Source organism: Malurus melanocephalus, unplaced genomic scaffold (assembly GCF_030028575.1).
Source record: "Malurus melanocephalus ecotype Western Australia unplaced genomic scaffold, MMel_1.1 scaffold_523, whole genome shotgun sequence".
In the NCBI taxonomy this organism is placed as follows: Eukaryota; Metazoa; Chordata; class Aves; order Passeriformes; family Maluridae; genus Malurus; species Malurus melanocephalus.
Window position 1 is genome coordinate 256,509 of NW_026623755.1, and position 6,496 is coordinate 263,004.

The window sequence follows — 6,496 nt, forward strand, 5'->3', positions numbered from 1 at the left end:
TGTGTGAGTAAAGCCTTCAGTAAAAAGGTTGAAGCAGATCTTCCCTCATCTTTTTCTTCTTTTTTTTTCTTTTTTTTCTTTTTTTTTTTTTTTTCTTTTGGTTAAAATAGACTATTTCGAAGAATGTTCTGGTTTTGTTTTAGGCCTTGCAAAGCCAGAATTATTAAAAAACTCTTAATTGCGAAAAACTGTTTTTCCTGGTTTTGCTGTATTGCTGTTAAGGCAGATTGCTCAGGAACGATCAGAAGATTGAACTACTAGGATTCAGCCTGCACTATCAGGACTCAGCCTTAATGAAGTATGTATGGGCAAATGGAGCTCACTTGAAAAATAACAGGACCTATAAACACCACTGCATTTCACCTGCACAGATCCAAGGGCAGAATACATTGCATAAAGAACATAAAATACACTGCTTGACAGACATGCCTAGTCATAAAATTTTTCTTTGAGGCATTATAGCAAATGTCACTGAGGCCAGTGGAACTGCACTGAAGAGGAGAAATATAGATGTTGCATTCCTTTCAAAGCTTAAATCAAATAATTTGATTCACTCCATGAATTTTGCAGCCATAATCTCATCAGAACCCAGATGTATTCCAGTTTTTTAGAAAAAAAACACAGACCTTCTAGAAGCAAAACTCCAATGCCTTTATCAGTCCTTCTATTGAAGCTGTTCAGTTTTTACAGAGCAATTAAATTTCCACTACGTCAAAGAAAGAGAGAGACAAACTGAATCTTACTCTAGTTGGGAGCCTTTGGAAGAAGAAGGCCTTTAGCTTTGCCTATGGCAGAGAAGGACTTAAAAGTTTGCTGGGTATTTGACTGATCTAAAAAAMCCCTCATTTTATTGTCATATACATGTTGTAAAACTAAATCTGCTCATTTTATGAGCCCTTTCCTCTGACAGGGGACAGGTAGGAGCCACCGTGCACTGGTCACACAGAAGCTCTGCATGCACATGATGACACTGACCCCACAGACCTCAGCCTACATGTCTGGTGAAAGTGTCATGCTGTAGTCCCATTTGCAGTGACGATGCCATGCATGTCATCTATCACCTCACAGACATTCATGGTTTTCCCCCCAAAACTGGTAATTTGGGATCAGCTGATAAATCAAGTGGAATAAATGCTGTGCTCACCAAGTGCTTTCTGTGGTCTCTCTGAGTACACTTGATCACCAAACCAAACTGAACAGCTTCAGCAGAAGGAAGAATGAACTTGCTTTTCCTACCTCCCTATGTACATACCCTGCTCCCACACAGCACTGTGTGAGGGATGCATGCTGGCAAAGAAGGGATTCCAGGGGGAATCTGCTAAACACAGCTGAGCATGAGGACTACTATAGCAGTAGGTGGGAGCAGTGACTTTCCACTCTTTCCTGTCAAGTTTTATATAGACCCTAAATCTGGGACTTTGAACTAAACATAATATCTAGCTTGTATCCCACAGGCCCCATGTCCAGATATCTCCACTTGGCAACTGGGGTGATAGATTTGAGGATTTGCCCTTGGAAACAGGTACCTCAGGGAATAAGTAGGTAGTAATAAAAGCAAARGTCTTTTTTGAGAAGAGGTCTGAGGCTTGAGATCACCAGACCACATTGCCTTCGTATGATGAATACTGGCAGGGGAATGAAGGTCTCTAAACCTGCATGTGAGGGGAAAGGAAATAGAGGTTTCACCAGTGGAGGGAATTGCCACATTTTTTGCCATATATGCTTGACTTGATGTGCGTTTCTCTGGCCTTGCAAGAGAAAGAAGTAGTAGGGACAGATAGCTTGGGCCTTGTCACCCATTTGTGCCAGGGAGCAGAGCCTATCTGCATACTGTACGATGTATATGGCACCCTGCACTTCTCTGGAGCTCAATTCCTCCCAAATCTCCTGAGGGTTTAGTTACTGCTCTGCACAGTCTCCTTCACCAGCCTGCAGCTGATAAACTGTTACTGAACATAGCACATTCAGTGCTTATGCGCTCCGCTTGCTGTCTGCATTTTGCCCATGTGGCAGATCAGATCAGCCCTCTGCTTCTCTTTCATTTCACCTTCTGTTCTTCTTTCACAATGTCAAATTGCTCAGGACGCAAATACTGACAGGGAATGTTTCACTACAATCACAGAGGTTTTCAATTACTGGCTTGAAGTTTCATTATAAGATGACTCTGAACAACGTCTTTTTCCAGCTTATTAAAATAAAACCTATGTTTTGGACATAAGAGATTTGACAGCATTTTATTAATTGACAGCTGGAGAGAACATAACACATTTTTTGCTTAGAAGCAGGGAAAATTGATGCCTGACATTCTGATTCTGTGAACACTCAGATAGGTGTCTTTACTGAGTGATCAGCAGCTTTTGCCTAAGAAACCTCTCAAAGCCAAGAATGAAGAGCAGATAAAGACCAGTATCTCCAGCTCTTTATGGGCGTTTTGGCAGCTTAGCAAGGTCTGATTCTGTCACCTTGCATCAAAATATTAATAGATTTTTGTACAGCTTGCCTTGGTGAGGATGACAGAGCCAGGGTATGAATTTGTTCTAGCCACGATGCCAAATCTGCTAGAGGTTGTTCATCAGTAGATAGCAATTAATGGACTCATTATACTCAGACAGATGACAAAGTTCAGCTGTTTTAAACTAGGATTTCCAGCACTTGCCCCATGCTTGGAATGATCACCATGGTTTAGTATGACCAGCTTCAGAGCAACAATTCAATCTTCCAAAAAAGTGTGTTTTTATTATGCATCACACTGGAATGGAAATTTTCGTAATTTTTCGGGTAAAAAAATGAGAGAAGACATTCATACAGACTGGTTCAGAGGTTAGGGCTTTCTTCCACTTCACAGGAAAAGCAGGCTGAGTCAGACTGTTGTTTCTGCATCTGAAAAAGCTTCTTCCTCTGAAAAAACTTTCCAGCATCAATTTTTCAATTTTATTACTTTTAAGACTGCATCTGAAAAATGTCCAAAGACATGAAGCTCACCATGTATCTCCTAAACAGGTGTGCATCCTTTATACACTTCAGGGCAAAAATTCCTATGTATCTATTCCATCCAGTCAACCATGCACTGTACTTATGTAATTATTGCCAGATGGTGAGATGCATTCTATTTTGAATACCTRTATGTTTGCTTATGTAAATACATAGAGAAAAAAAAATGCTGTATTTTGTAATGTTAATGTAAAATGGTGTTCCAATGTTTTACTGTTTTGTCTGATCACACTGCTAGTAAAGCAGATTAAAATACTCAAATGCCATCAGTTGTTTTATAAACTGCAGGTTTGTCTTAAGTAGCTAATTTGGTTTGGTTTTATTTCTCCCATAAATATTCAGCACAATGTCTGCTGAAGGCTAAAGTAATTTTAAACATTTTGCTGGACAAAACAAATGAGTATGTTACACGTTACAGAATTTAATTGTATCAGTAAACTGGTCCAAAATAAGCCATTGTAATCATTCTCTTTTTCTAAGGACAGCCATCTTTCTACTGAAGATGTACTCTTTGGGTAAGTACATACAGCTTAATACATTTCAGTCTCAGAAGTACTAAGCCAATTAAATTAATTTCACTAAGAAGCAGAACTATGAGATTAAAATTAATAAATTGTATTAGTTTGCATGGTAAGGTTTTAGTAGCAGGGAAACTACAGGAATGAGCTCTGTGAGAAGCTGCCAGAAGTTTCACCCATATCTGACAGATCCAATGCCAACTGGTTCCAGGATGGACAAGCCTCGGGCCAAGGTYAAGCCCAGCAGCAACCATGATAGTGTCAGTGGGCTAATAGATTTAAGAAGTGGGGAAGAGCTGCACCATAGCAGCCAGAGAGAGAAACAAGAGTAGACACCAATGTCGGTGCAGAAGGAAGGGAARGAAGTGCTCCAGGWGCCAGRGCAGAKATTCCCCWGCAGCCCATGGTGAGGCAGCCCATGGTGAGTCAGCTGTGTCCTGGCAGCCCATAGAGGTCCATGGGGGAGCATGGGGGAGCATGGAGATCCATCTGCAATCCATGGAGGACCCTATGCTGAAGGAGGTGAATGCTCAATGGAGGCTGTGACCCTGTGGGAAGCCGGTGCTGGAGCAGACTCCTGGCAGGATCTATGGGAAGCCAATGGAGAGAGAAGACCCCTCTGGAGCAGGTTTTCTGGCAGGATTTGTGACCCTGTAGGGACCAATAATGGAGCAATTTTGGAAGAACTGCAGCCCAAGGGAGGGATGCATGTTGGAGAAGTTCATGAAGGACAGTCTCCAGTGGAAGAGACCTCATGCTAGAATAGGGGAAGAGTGTGAAGATTTCTCTTCCTGAGGAGGAAGGAATAGCAGAAACCACGTGTGATGACTGACCACAGTTCACATTCCCTGTCCCTCTGTGCCACTGCAGAGGAAGAGGTAGAGAAAATCAGGAATGAAGTCAAGCCCAGGAAGAAGGGAGGCGGTGGAGGAGTGAAGCTGTTTTAAGATTTAGCTTTTATATCTCATTAGCCTGCTCTGATTTGATTGGCAATAAATTAAACTAATTTCCACAGGCCAAGTCTGTTTTGCCCATAATAGTAATTGGTGAGTGATGTCTTCCTCCCCTTATCTCCTCCCCTTGACACACCACCTTTCCTTGTATTTCCTGTGCCCTGCTTGGCTGAGTGGAGTGGGAGTTCGGCAGGCACCTGTTGTCCAGCCAGGGTCAGCCCACCACCAGAGCAGCACAAACAGCACAAACAGCAACTGAAACAGAAATAACCTCCCGGGTCACAGAACCACAGTGCCATCTATTGTCACTATTTTCTTTCACATATGGAATTGAAATATGAACCCCAGGTGATTTTAATACTTTTTGTTTTCTCTGTCTTAAAACCAAAATAATTTTTTTCCTCCAACTGATCTTACAGCATACAAGCTCTTGTTTGCAACGGCAACACATATCCAAGTGGTACATCTATTAATAAGTAATCCCTTCAAAACCTTGCTCTAATCTTAGGGTTTCATCAAGCTTTATAATGTAGAAATAAGCATCCAAAGATGTATTTTTCAGAAGTTATCAGACATAGGGAATCAGACTGYTTTACCTGCAAATATGTGACACACCACAGGGTGAAATGAACCAGGTAAGAGCCCTGAATTGAAAATCCACTCTTTTACCTCACTACTACTAAACTGCTGTATATAGAATATAATAATTTCTTGTGTTCTTCTGAAAAATCCCTGCCAGATTAACCTGTTTCTACATAACTTGCACTGATTATTGAAAGAGAATACATTTAGTTTATCAGTGTGGMACTTCAAGAGGTAAAAGCAAAGATGATAAAGATGATAAAGAATATGCTAAGTTCCATCTAGGGGTGTATCATCTGAAGGGAGTCAGTATTGTATATGCATCAGCACAGTCCCTTATCAAAGGCTAAAAAAACCCCAGAAGTTAAGACAGTTTCTTATTGGTATAATCAGGTGTCACCATGGAGGCAGGACACCAGCTCTTCCATAAATATTTCTGCAAGTGCATTTGCAATTGACATAAAAAATTCTCAAGAAGTTTATTTGTAAATTCTTCTCACTGACTATATAAATATTAGCATTTTTTGAGTTCACTTTTATTCTTCCAGTTATATGATAACAGTTCTGTAGCAGTAGAAGAAATTGTGAGTCTCAGAATCCTTAAACACTTCTTCACAGCTCTCAGGAACCCAGTAGTAAAAATTATATTCCTACAACTACACAACTGCTGCAGGAAATGGAAGCAAAGAAATCAGTAGTTAAAATTATGTTGCTGAGTTTCCAAGCAAATTTACAACACCCTTTTGTAAAGTCTCTGCTGCTGAATAATTTGAAACAACAAAGATGTTTGGGCGATCCATGTCTCTGCAGAAAAAGCAAAAATTGTGCAAGTTGAAAAACTTATTTTTTCATGGAGTCATTTAGACTGGGAACTGCTAGCAGCTCCTAGTTAAATGTCCAGGCCTAAATCAGCTGAGGCAGATCCTAGAGGCRATAGAGAAGGAGAGGCAGCCTAAAATTAATATTTCAAGCAATTGGAGAGAATTACCCTTTGGAATTGCCTAATGAAGAAAATCGCAGTCTTCAAATCCCAGAAGTATAAAATATATCCATTCACAACTAGCAGCAGATGTAACATAGTCACATAACTTCTCTTTTCAAAACTAAATAATTGGAGCTTATGAGGCTAAGGCTAAGACTGGAGATAGGTATAGGGAATAAATTTCCCCCTGTAAGGGGACTACTAACAGTCACATTGGGGATCCTTGAGGGAAAACAGCTTCTTTGCTGAATGGCTCTTTTGAGGAATAACCACCTAAGAGAAGGTATGAAGACTGAACTGTGCCATCTTCTGATCTGCCCAAGATGCCAGTGGCTGATGAAAGAGGAGCACACTCACATATTAAGTGAGATTAAACCTCACATATTAACTGAGGTTTCACCTTACAGATCTGGATCTAAGGATAAAAAGGGGAAAGAAGCATGTTAAACAGATTACTGCAGTCACTGTCA